Here is a 12,132-nt window from a genome sequence, read left to right on the forward strand (position 1 = left end):
GCTGACAAAAGTTTTCCAGGTACACCCAACCCAGAAATCTCAACTACCAGGCAGGATTCTTATGCTAATGCGAGAACCCTGCTCGGGTTCTGAAAATAATGCTGAAACCACAACAGAATAATACTTAAAAGAACACTTTCTTGGTAGTCTCTAGGACCAACTATTGGAAATGCCAAGAGTACTGGGCCTCAGCCTGTTTCGTCTGTGAAGACTCTGGTATGCTTAAGGATGCAGAGACCAACCTTATGACAATTACGGTGAAAAGTGCTTCGGAAAACTACCAAATAGTTCTCCACTTAGCGGTTCTTTCAATAGTTGGGCCACACACCACTTGGAAACATCGAGTTACTTTGGCCTAGCCTTCGATTGGTCTGGTGAAGCAATCGCTATTCCTAGCTGATGAATCAAATGATTCTGATAGGAACGGTGAAAAGTGCGGATCCTGTTTCAGTCTTTAGACTGAAACAGGATCCGCACTATTCACCTGTCCCACAAAGGCGCACTTCTCATGTCTGGCGCTAGTCCAACAAACCCAGGACTGACAGAGGCCCTGCACTTGCCACCCCAGAAAAATATCTCATCTCCAAAGAAGGATTCTTCCACTAACGGTTGAAAAGGGCTCCCGTTCTTGAAACAGTGGTGAAAGGATGGTGAAATAATACTGAAAACAATCCTATCTTCCAAGGCTCCTGTGCCAGCTATGGGAAATAGCAAGTTACCTGCCCCTCTGCAGAGGTTACTCTGCAAAAAGCATCATAGGCTTCAGGATGCAGAGACCGACCTCATGACTATTTCTGTGCCAAACGCCATGGAAATGGCAAATAACTACCAACACACTGGTCATTTCAAAGTGTCAGGATGAAATCTGAAGCACGATCCACACTTTTCCGATCTCACGCAAATATGCACTTTCCAACTCTGGAGGTAAACAAATCAAAGGCAGGGCTGACAGAAGCCCCGCACTTACACCCCACCCAGAAATCTCAACTACCAGGCAGGATTCTTATGCTAATGCGAGAACCCTGCTCGGGTTCTGAAAATAATGCTGAAACCACAACAGAATAATACTTAGAAGAACACTTTTTTGGTAGTCTCTAGGACGAACTATTGAAAATGCCAAGATTACTGGGCCTCAGCCTGTTTCGTCTGTGAAGACTCTGGTATGCTTAAGGATGCAGAGACCAACCTTATGGCAATTACGGTGAAAAGTGCTTCGGAAAAATACCAAATAATTCTCCACTTAGCGGTTCTTTCAATAGTTGGGCCACACACCACTTAGAAACATCGAGTTACTTTGGCCTAGCCTTCGATTGGTCTGGTGAAGCAATCGCTATTCCTAGCTGATGAATCAAATGATTCTGAAAGGAACGGTGAAAAGTGCGGATCCTGTTTCAGTCTTTAGACTGAAACAGGATCCGCACTATTCACCTGTCCCACAAAGGCGCACTTCTCATGTCTGGCGCTAGTCCAACAAACCCAGGACTGACAGAGGCCCTGCACTTGCCACCCCAGAAAAATATCTCATCTCCAAAGAAGGATTCTTCCACTAAAGGTTGAAAAGGGCTCCCGTTCTTGAAACAGTGGTGAAAGGATGGTGAAATAATACTGAAAACAATCCTATCTTCCAAGGCTCCTGTGCCAGCTATGGGAAATAGCAAGTTACCTGGGCCTCATCAGAGGTTTCTCTGCAAAAAGCATCATAGGCTTCAGGATGCAGAGACCGACCTCATGATTATTTCTGTGCCAAACGCCATGGAAATGGAAAATAACTACCAACACACTGGTCATTTCAAAGTGTCAGGATGAAATCTGAAGCACGATCCACACTTTTCCCATCTCACGCAAATATGCACTTTCCAACTCTGGAGGTAAACAAATCAAAGGCAGGGATGACAGAAGTCCTCGACGTACACCCCACCCAGAAATCTCAACTACCAGGCAGGATTCTTATGCTAATGCGAGAACCCTGCTCGGGTTCTGAAAATAATGCTGAAACCACAACAGAATAGTACTTAAAAGAACACTTTCTTGGTAGTCTCTAGGACCAACTATTGGAAATGCCAAGATTACTGGGCCTCAGCCTCTTTCGTCTGTGAAGACTCTGGTATGCTTAAGGATGCAGAGACCAACCTTATGACAATTACGGTGAAAAGTGCTTCGGAAAACTACCAAATAGTTCTCCACTTAGCGGTTCTTTCAATAGTTGGGCCACACACCACTTGGAAACATCGAGTTACTTTGGCCTAGCCTTCGATTGTTCTGGTGAAGCAATCGCTATTCCTAGCTGATGAATCAAATGATTCTGAAAGGAACGGTGAAAAGTGCGGATCCTGTTTCAGTCTTTAGACTGAAACAGGATCCGCACTATTCACCTGTCCCACAAAGGCGCACTTCTCATGTCTGGCGCTAGTCCAACAAACCCAGGACTGACAGAGGCCCTGCACTTGCCACCCCAGAAAAATATCTCATCTCCAAAGAAGGATTCTTCCACTAACGGTTGAAAAGGGCTCCCGTTCTTGAAACAGTGGTGAAAGGATGGTGAAATAATACTGAAAACAATCCTATCTTCCAAGGCTCCTGTGCCAGCTATGGGAAATAGCAAGTTACCTGCCCCTCTGCAGAGGTTACTCTGCAAAAAGCATCATAGGCTTCAGGATGCAGAGACCGACCTCATGACTATTTCTGTGCCAAACGCCATGGAAATGGCAAATAACTACCAACACACTGGTCATTTCAAAGTGTCAGGATGAAATCTGAAGCACGATCCACACTTTTCCGATCTCACGCAAATATGCACTTTCCAACTCTGGAGGTAAACAAATCAAAGGCAGGGCTGACAGAAGCCCCGCACTTACACCCCACCCAGAAATCTCAACTACCAGGCAGGATTCTTATGCTAATGCGAGAACCCTGCTCGGGTTCTGAAAATAATGCTGAAACCACAACAGAATAATACTTAGAAGAACACTTTTTTGGTAGTCTCTAGGACGAACTATTGAAAATGCCAAGATTACTGGGCCTCAGCCTGTTTCGTCTGTGAAGACTCTGGTATGCTTAAGGATGCAGAGACCAACCTTATGGCAATTACGGTGAAAAGTGCTTCGGAAAAATACCAAATAATTCTCCACTTAGCGGTTCTTTCAATAGTTGGGCCACACACCACTTAGAAACATCGAGTTACTTTGGCCTAGCCTTCGATTGGTCTGGTGAAGCAATCGCTATTCCTAGCTGATGAATCAAATGATTCTGAAAGGAACGGTGAAAAGTGCGGATCCTGTTTCAGTCTTTAGACTGAAACAGGATCCGCACTATTCACCTGTCCCACAAAGGCGCACTTCTCATGTCTGGCGCTAGTCCAACAAACCCAGGACTGACAGAGGCCCTGCACTTGCCACCCCAGAAAAATATCTCATCTCCAAAGAAGGATTCTTCCACTAAAGGTTGAAAAGGGCTCCCGTTCTTGAAACAGTGGTGAAAGGATGGTGAAATAATACTGAAAACAATCCTATCTTCCAAGGCTCCTGTGCCAGCTATGGGAAATAGCAAGTTACCTGGGCCTCATCAGAGGTTTCTCTGCAAAAAGCATCATAGGCTTCAGGATGCAGAGACCGACCTCATGATTATTTCTGTGCCAAACGCCATGGAAATGGAAAATAACTACCAACACACTGGTCATTTCAAAGTGTCAGGATGAAATCTGAAGCACGATCCACACTTTTCCCATCTCACGCAAATATGCACTTTCCAACTCTGGAGGTAAACAAATCAAAGGCAGGGATGACAGAAGTCCTCGACGTACACCCCACCCAGAAATCTCAACTACCAGGCAGGATTCTTATGCTAATGCGAGAACCCTGCTCGGGTTCTGAAAATAATGCTGAAACCACAACAGAATAGTACTTAAAAGAACACTTTCTTGGTAGTCTCTAGGACCAACTATTGGAAATGCCAAGATTACTGGGCCTCAGCCTCTTTCGTCTGTGAAGACTCTGGTATGCTTAAGGATGCAGAGACCAACCTTATGACAATTACGGTGAAAAGTGCTTCGGAAAACTACCAAATAGTTCTCCACTTAGCGGTTCTTTCAATAGTTGGGCCACACACCACTTGGAAACATCGAGTTACTTTGGCCTAGCCTTCGATTGTTCTGGTGAAGCAATCGCTATTCCTAGCTGATGAATCAAATGATTCTGAAAGGAACGGTGAAAAGTGCGGATCCTGTTTCAGTCTTTAGACTGAAACAGGATCCGCACTATTCACCTGTCCCACAAAGGCGCACTTCTCATGTCTGGCGCTAGTCCAACAAACCCAGGACTGACAGAGGCCCTGCACTTGCCACCCCAGAAAAATATCTCATCTCCAAAGAAGGATTCTTCCACTAACGGTTGAAAAGGGCTCCCGTTCTTGAAACAGTGGTGAAAGGATGGTGAAATAATACTGAAAACAATCCTATCTTCCAAGGCTCCTGTGCCAGCTATGGGAAATAGCAAGTTACCTGCCCCTCTGCAGAGGTTACTCTGCAAAAAGCATCATAGGCTTCAGGATGCAGAGACCGACCTCATGACTATTTCTGTGCCAAACGCCATGGAAATGGCAAATAACTACCAACACACTGGTCATTTCAAAGTGTCAGGATGAAATCTGAAGCACGATCCACACTTTTCCCATCTCACGCAAATATGCACTTTCCAACTCTGGAGGTAAACAAATCAAAGGCAGGGCTGACAGAAGCCCCCCACTTACACCCCACCCAGAAATCTCAACTACCAGGCAGGATTCTTATGCTAATGCGAGAACACTGCTCGGGTTCTGAAAATAATGCTGAAACCACAACAGAATAATACGTAAAAGAACACTTTCTTGGTAGTCTCTAGGACCAACTATTGGAAATGCCAAGATTACTGGGCCTCAGCCTGTTTCCTCTGTGAAGACTCTGGTATGCTTAAGGATGCAGAGACCAACCTTATGACAATTACGGTGAAAAGTGCTTCGGAAAACTACCAAATAGTTCTCCACTTAGCGGTTTTTTCAATAGTTGGGCCACACACCACTTGGAAACATCGAGTTACTTTGGCCTAGCCTTCGATTGGTCTGGTGAAGCAATCGCTATTCCTAGCTGATGAATCAAATGATTCTGAAAGGAACGGTGAAAAGTGCGGATCCTGTTTCAGTCTTTAGACTGAAACAGGATCCGCACTATTCACCTGTCCCACAAAGGCGAACTTCTCATGTCTGGCGCTAGTCCAACAAACCCAGGACTGACAGAGGCCCTGCACTTGCCGCCCCAGAAAAATATCTCATCTCCAAAGAAGGATTCTTCCACTAACGGTTGAAAAGGGCTCCCGTTCTTGAAACAGTGGTGATAGGATGGTGAAATAATACTGAAAACAATCCTATCTTCCAAGGCTCCTGTGCCAGCTATGGGAAATAGCAAGTTACCTGGGCCTCAGCAGAGGTTTCTCTGCAAAAAGCATCATAGGCTTCAGGATGCACAGACCGACCTCATGACTATTACGGTGCCAAACGCCATGAAATGGCAAATAATAACCAACACACTGGTCATTTCAAAGTGTCAGGATGAAATCTGAAGCACGATCCACACTTTTCCCATCTCACGCAAATATGCACTTTCCAACTCTGGAGGTAAACAAATCAAAGGCAGGGCTGACAGAAGACCGGCACTTACACACCACCCAGAAATCTCAAGTACCAGGCAGGATTCTTATGCTAATGCGAGAACCCTGCTCGGGTTCTGAAAATAATGCTGAAACCACAACAGAATAGTACTTAAAAGAACACTTTCTTGGTAGTCTCTAGGACCAACTATTGGAAATGCCAAGATTACTGGGCCTCAGCCTCTTTCGTCTGTGAAGACTCTGGTATGCTTAAGGATGCAGAGACCAACCTTATGACAATTACGGTGAAAAGTGCTTCGGAAAACTACCAAATAGTTCTCCACTTAGCGGTTCTTTCAATAGTTGGGCCACACACCACTTGGAAACATCGAGTTACTTTGGCCTAGCCTTCGATTGTTCTGGTGAAGCAATCGCTATTCCTAGCTGATGAATCAAATGATTCTGAAAGGAACGGTGAAAAGTGCGGATCCTGTTTCAGTCTTTAGACTGAAACAGGATCCGCACTATTCACCTGTCCCACAAAGGCGCACTTCTCATGTCTGGCGCTAGTCCAACAAACCCAGGACTGACAGAGGCCCTGCACTTGCCACCCCAGAAAAATATCTCATCTCCAAAGAAGGATTCTTCCACTAACGGTTGAAAAGGGCTCCCGTTCTTGAAACAGTGGTGAAAGGATGGTGAAATAATACTGAAAACAATCCTATCTTCCAAGGCTCCTGTGCCAGCTATGGGAAATAGCAAGTTACCTGCCCCTCTGCACAGGTTACTCTGCAAAAAGCATCATAGGCTTCAGGATGCAGAGACCGACCTCATGACTATTTCTGTGCCAAACGCCATGGAAATGGCAAATAACTACCAACACACTGGTCATTTCAAAGTGTCAGGATGAAATCTGAAGCACGATCCACACTTTTCCCATCTCACGCAAATATGCACTTTCCAACTCTGGAGGTAAACAAATCAAAGGCAGGGCTGACAGAAGCCCCCCACTTACACCCCACCCAGAAATCTCAACTACCAGGCAGGATTCTTATGCTAATGCGAGAACACTGCTCGGGTTCTGAAAATAATGCTGAAACCACAACAGAATAATACATAAAAGAACACTTTCTTGGTAGTCTCTAGGACCAACTATTGGAAATGCCAAGATTACTGGGCCTCAGCCTGTTTCGTCTGTGAAGACTCTGGTATGCTTAAGGATGCAGAGACCAACCTTATGACAATTACGGTGAAAAGTGCTTCGGAAAACTACCAAACAGTTCTCCACTTAGCGGTTTTTTCAATAGTTGGGCCACACACCACTTGGAAACATCGAGTTACTTTGGCCTAGCCTTCGATTGGTCTGGTGAAGCAATCGCTATTCCTAGCTGATGAATCAAATGATTCTGAAAGGAACGGTGAAAAGTGCGGATCCTGTTTCAGTCTTTAGACTGAAACAGGATCCGCACTATTCACCTGTCCCACAAAGGCGAACTTCTCATGTCTGGCGCTAGTCCAACAAACCCAGGACTGACAGAGGCCCTGCACTTGCCGCCCCAGAAAAATATCTCATCTCCAAAGAAGGATTCTTCCACTAACGGTTGAAAAGGGCTCCCGTTCTTGAAACAGTGGTGATAGGATGGTGAAATAATACTGAAAACAATCCTATCTTCCAAGGCTCCTGTGCCAGCTATGGGAAATAGCAAGTTACCTGGGCCTCAGCAGAGGTTTCTCTGCAAAAAGCATCATAGGCTTCAGGATGCACAGACCGACCTCATGACTATTACGGTGCCAAACGCCATGAAATGGCAAATAATAACCAACACACTGGTCATTTCAAAGTGTCAGGATGAAATCTGAAGCACGATCCACACTTTTCCCATCTCACGCAAATATGCACTTTCCAACTCTGGAGGTAAACAAATCAAAGGCAGGGCTGACAGAAGACCGGCACTTACACACCACCCAGAAATCTCAACTACCAGGCAGGATTCTTATGCTAATGCGAGAACCCTGCTCGGGTTCTGAAAATAATGCTGAAACCACAACGGAATAATACTTAAAAGAACACTTTCTTGGTAGTCTCTAGGACCAACTATTGGAAACGCCAAGATTACTGGGCCTCAGCCTGTTTCGTCTGTGAAGACTCTGGTATGCTTAAGGATGCAGAGACCAACCTTATGACAATTACGGTGAAAAGTGCTTCGGAAAAATACCAAATAGTTCTCCACTTAGCGGTTCTTTCAATAGTTGTGCCACACACCACTTGGAAACATCGAGTTACTTTGGCCTAGCCTTCGATTGGTCTGGTGAAGCAATCGCTATTCCTTGCCGATGAATCAAATGATTCTGAAAGGAACGGTGAAAAGTGCAGATCCTGTTTCAGTCTTTAGACTGAAACAGGATCCGGACTATTCACCTGTCCCACAAAGGCGCACTTCTCATGTCTGGCGCTAGTCCAACAAACCCAGGACTGACAGAGGCCCTGCACTTGCCGCCCCAGAAAAATATCTCATCTCCAAAGAAGGATTCTTCCACTAACGGTTGAAAAGGGCTCCCGTTCTTGAAACAGTGGTGAAAGGATGGTGAAATAATACTGAAAACAATCCTATCTTCCAAGGATCCTGTGCCAGCTATGGGAAATAGCAAGTTACATGGGCCTCAGCAGAGGTTTCTCTGCAAAAAGCATCATAGGCTTCAGGATGCAGAGACCGACCTCATGACTATTACGGTGCCAAACGCCATGGAAATGGCAAATAATTACCAACACACTGGTCAATTCACAGTGTCAGGATGAAATCTGAAGCACGATCCACACTTTTCCCATCTCACGCAAATATGCACTTTCCAACTCAGGAGGTAAACAAATCAAAGGCAGGGCTGACAAAAGTTTTCCACGTACACCCAACCCAGAAATCTCAACTACCAGGCAGGATTCTTATGCTCATGCCAGAACCCTGCTCGGGTTCTGAAAATAATGCTGAAACCACAACGGAATAATACTTAAAAGAACACTTTCTTGGTAGTCTCTAGGACCAACTATTGGAAATGCCAAGATTACTGGGCCTCAGCCTGTTTCGTCTGTGAAGACTCTGGTATGCTTAAGGATGCAGAGACCAACCTTATGACAATTACGGTGAAAAGTGCTTCAGAAAACTACCAAATAGTTCTCCACTTAGCGGTTCTTTCAATAGTTGGGCCACACACCACTTGGAAACATCGAGTTACTTTGGCCTAGCCTTCGATTGGTCTGCTGAAGCAATCGCTATTCCTAGCTGATGAATCAAATGATTCTGAAAGGAACGGTGAAAAGTGCGGATCCTGTTTCAGTCTTTAGACTGAAACAGGATCCGCACTATTCACCTGTCCCACAAAGGCGCACTTCTCATGTCTGGCGCTAGTCCAACAAACCCAGGACTGACAGAGGCCCTGCACTTGCGGCCCCAGAAAAATATCTCATCTCCAAAGAAGGATTCTTCCACTAACGGTTGAAAAGGGCTCCCGTTCTTGAAACAGTGGTGAAAGGATGGTGAAATAATACTGAAAACAATCCTATCTTCCAAGGCTCCTGTGCCAGCTATGGGAAATAGCAAGTTACCTGCCCCTCTGCAGAGGTTACTCTGCAGAAAGCATCATAGGCTTCAGGATGCAGAGACCGACCTCATGACTATTACAGTGCCAAACGCCATGGAAATGGCAAATAACTACCAACACACTGGTCATTTCAAAGTGTCAGGATGAAATCTGAAGCACGATCCACACTTTTCCCATCTCACGCAAATATGCACTTTCCAACTCTGGAGGTAAACAAATCAAAGGCAGGGCTGACAGAAGACCTCCAAGTACACCCCACCCAGAAATCTCTACTACCAGGCAGGATTCTTATGCTAATGCGAGAACCCTGCTCGGGTTCTGAAAATAATGCTGAAACCACAACAGAATAATACTTAAAAGAACACTTTCTTGGTAGTCTCTAGGACCAACTATTGGAAATGCCAAGATTACTGGGCCTCAGCCTGTTTCGTCTGTGAAGACTCTGGTATGCTTAAGGATGCAGAGACCAACCTTATGACAATTACGGTGAAAAGTGCTTCGAAAAAATACCAAATAGTTCTCCACTTAGCGGTTCTTTCAATAGTTGGGCCACACACCACTTGGAAACATCGAGTGACTTTGGCCTAGCCTTCGATTGGTCTGGTGAAGCAATCGCTATTCCTTGCTGATGAATCAAATGATTCTGAAAGGAACGGTGAAAAGTGCGGATCCTGTTTCAGTCTTTAGACTGAAACAGGATCCGCACTATTCACCTTTCCCACAAAGGCGCACTTCTCATGTCTGGCGCTAGTCCAACAAACCCAGGACTGACAGAGGCCCTGCACTTGCCACCCCAGAAAAATATCTCATCTCCAAAGAAGGATTCTTCCACTAACGGTTGAAAAGGGCTCCCGTTCTTGAAACAGTGGTGAAAGGATGGTGAAATAATACTGAAAACAATCCTATCTTCCAAGGCTCCTGTGCCAGCTATGGGAAATAGCAAGTTACCTGCCCCTCTGCAGAGGTTACTCTGCAAAAAGCATCATAGGCTTCAGGATGCAGAGACCGACCTCATGACTATTTCTGTGCCAATCGCCATGGAAATGGCAAATAACTACCAACACACTGGTCATTTCAAAGTGTCAGGATGAAATCTGAAGCACGATCCACACTTTTCCGATCTCACGCAAATATGCACTTTCCAACTCTGGAGGTAAACAAATCAAAGGCAGGTCTGACAGAAGCCCCGCACTTACACCCCACCCAGAAATCTCAACTACCAGGCAGGATTCTTATGCTAATGCGAGAACCCTGCTCGGGTTCTGAAAATAATGCTGAAACCACAACAGAATAATACTTAAAAGAACACTTTTTTGGTAGTCTCTAGGACGAACTATTGAAAATGCCAAGATTACTGGGCCTCAGCCTGTTTCGTCTGTGAAGACTCTGGTATGCTTAAGGATGCAGAGACCAACCTTATGGCAATTACGGTGAAAAGTGCTTCGGAAAAATACCAAATAATTCTCCACTTAGCGGTTCTTTCAATAGTTGGGCCACACACCACTTAGAAACATCGAGTTACTTTGGCCTAGCCTTCGATTGGTCTGGTGAAGCAATCGCTATTCCTAGCTGATGAATCAAATGATTCTGAAAGGAACGGTGAAAAGTGCGGATCCTGTTTCAGTCTTTAGACTGAAACAGGATCCGCACTATTCACCTGTCCCACAAAGGCGCACTTCTCATGTCTGGCGCTAGTCCAACAAACCCAGGACTGACAGAGGCCCTGCACTTGCCACCCCAGAAAAATATCTCATCTCCAAAGAAGGATTCTTCCACTAAAGGTTGAAAAGGGCTCCCGTTCTTGAAACAGTGGTGAAAGGATGGTGAAATAATACTGAAAACAATCCTATCTTCCAAGGCTCCTGTGCCAGCTATGGGAAATAGCAAGTTACCTGGGCCTCATCAGAGGTTTCTCTGCAAAAAGCATCATAGGCTTCAGGATGCAGAGACCGACCTCATGATTATTTCTGTGCCAAACGCCATGGAAATGGCAAATAACTACCAACACACTGGTCATTTCAAAGTGTCAGGATGAAATCTGAAGCACGATCCACACTTTTCCCATCTCACGCAAATATGCACTTTCCAACTCTGGAGGTAAACAAATCAAAGGCAGGGATGACAGAAGTCCTCGACGTACACCCCACCCAGAAATCTCAACTACCAGGCAGGATTCTTATGCTAATGCGAGAACCCTGCTCGGGTTCTGAAAATAATGCTGAAACCACAACAGAATAGTACTTAAAAGAACACTTTCTTGGTAGTCTCTAGGACCAACTATTGGAAATGCCAAGATTACTGGGCCTCAGCCTCTTTCGTCTGTGAAGACTCTGGTATGCTTAAGGATGCAGAGACCAACCTTATGACAATTACGGTGAAAAGTGCTTCGGAAAACTACCAAATAGTTCTCCACTTAGCGGTTCTTTCAATAGTTGGGCCACACACCACTTGGAAACATCGAGTTACTTTGGCCTAGCCTTCGATTGTTCTGGTGAAGCAATCGCTATTCCTAGCTGATGAATCAAATGATTCTGAAAGGAACGGTGAAAAGTGCGGATCCTGTTTCAGTCTTTAGACTGAAACAGGATCCGCACTATTCACCTGTCCCACAAAGGCGCACTTCTCATGTCTGGCGCTAGTCCAACAAACCCAGGACTGACAGAGGCCCTGCACTTGCCACCCCAGAAAAATATCTCATCTCCAAAGAAGGATTCTTCCACTAACGGTTGAAAAGGGCTCCCGTTCTTGAAACAGTGGTGAAAGGATGGTGAAATAATACTGAAAACAATCCTATCTTCCAAGGCTCCTGTGCCAGCTATGGGAAATAGCAAGTTACCTGCCCCTCTGCAGAGGTTACTCTGCAAAAAGCATCATAGGCTTCAGGATGCAGAGACCGACCTCATGACTATTTCTGTGCCAAACG

The sequence above is a fragment of the Lemur catta genome, chromosome 6 (assembly GCF_020740605.2).
Source record: "Lemur catta isolate mLemCat1 chromosome 6, mLemCat1.pri, whole genome shotgun sequence".
NCBI lineage: Eukaryota > Metazoa > Chordata > Mammalia > Primates > Lemuridae > Lemur > Lemur catta.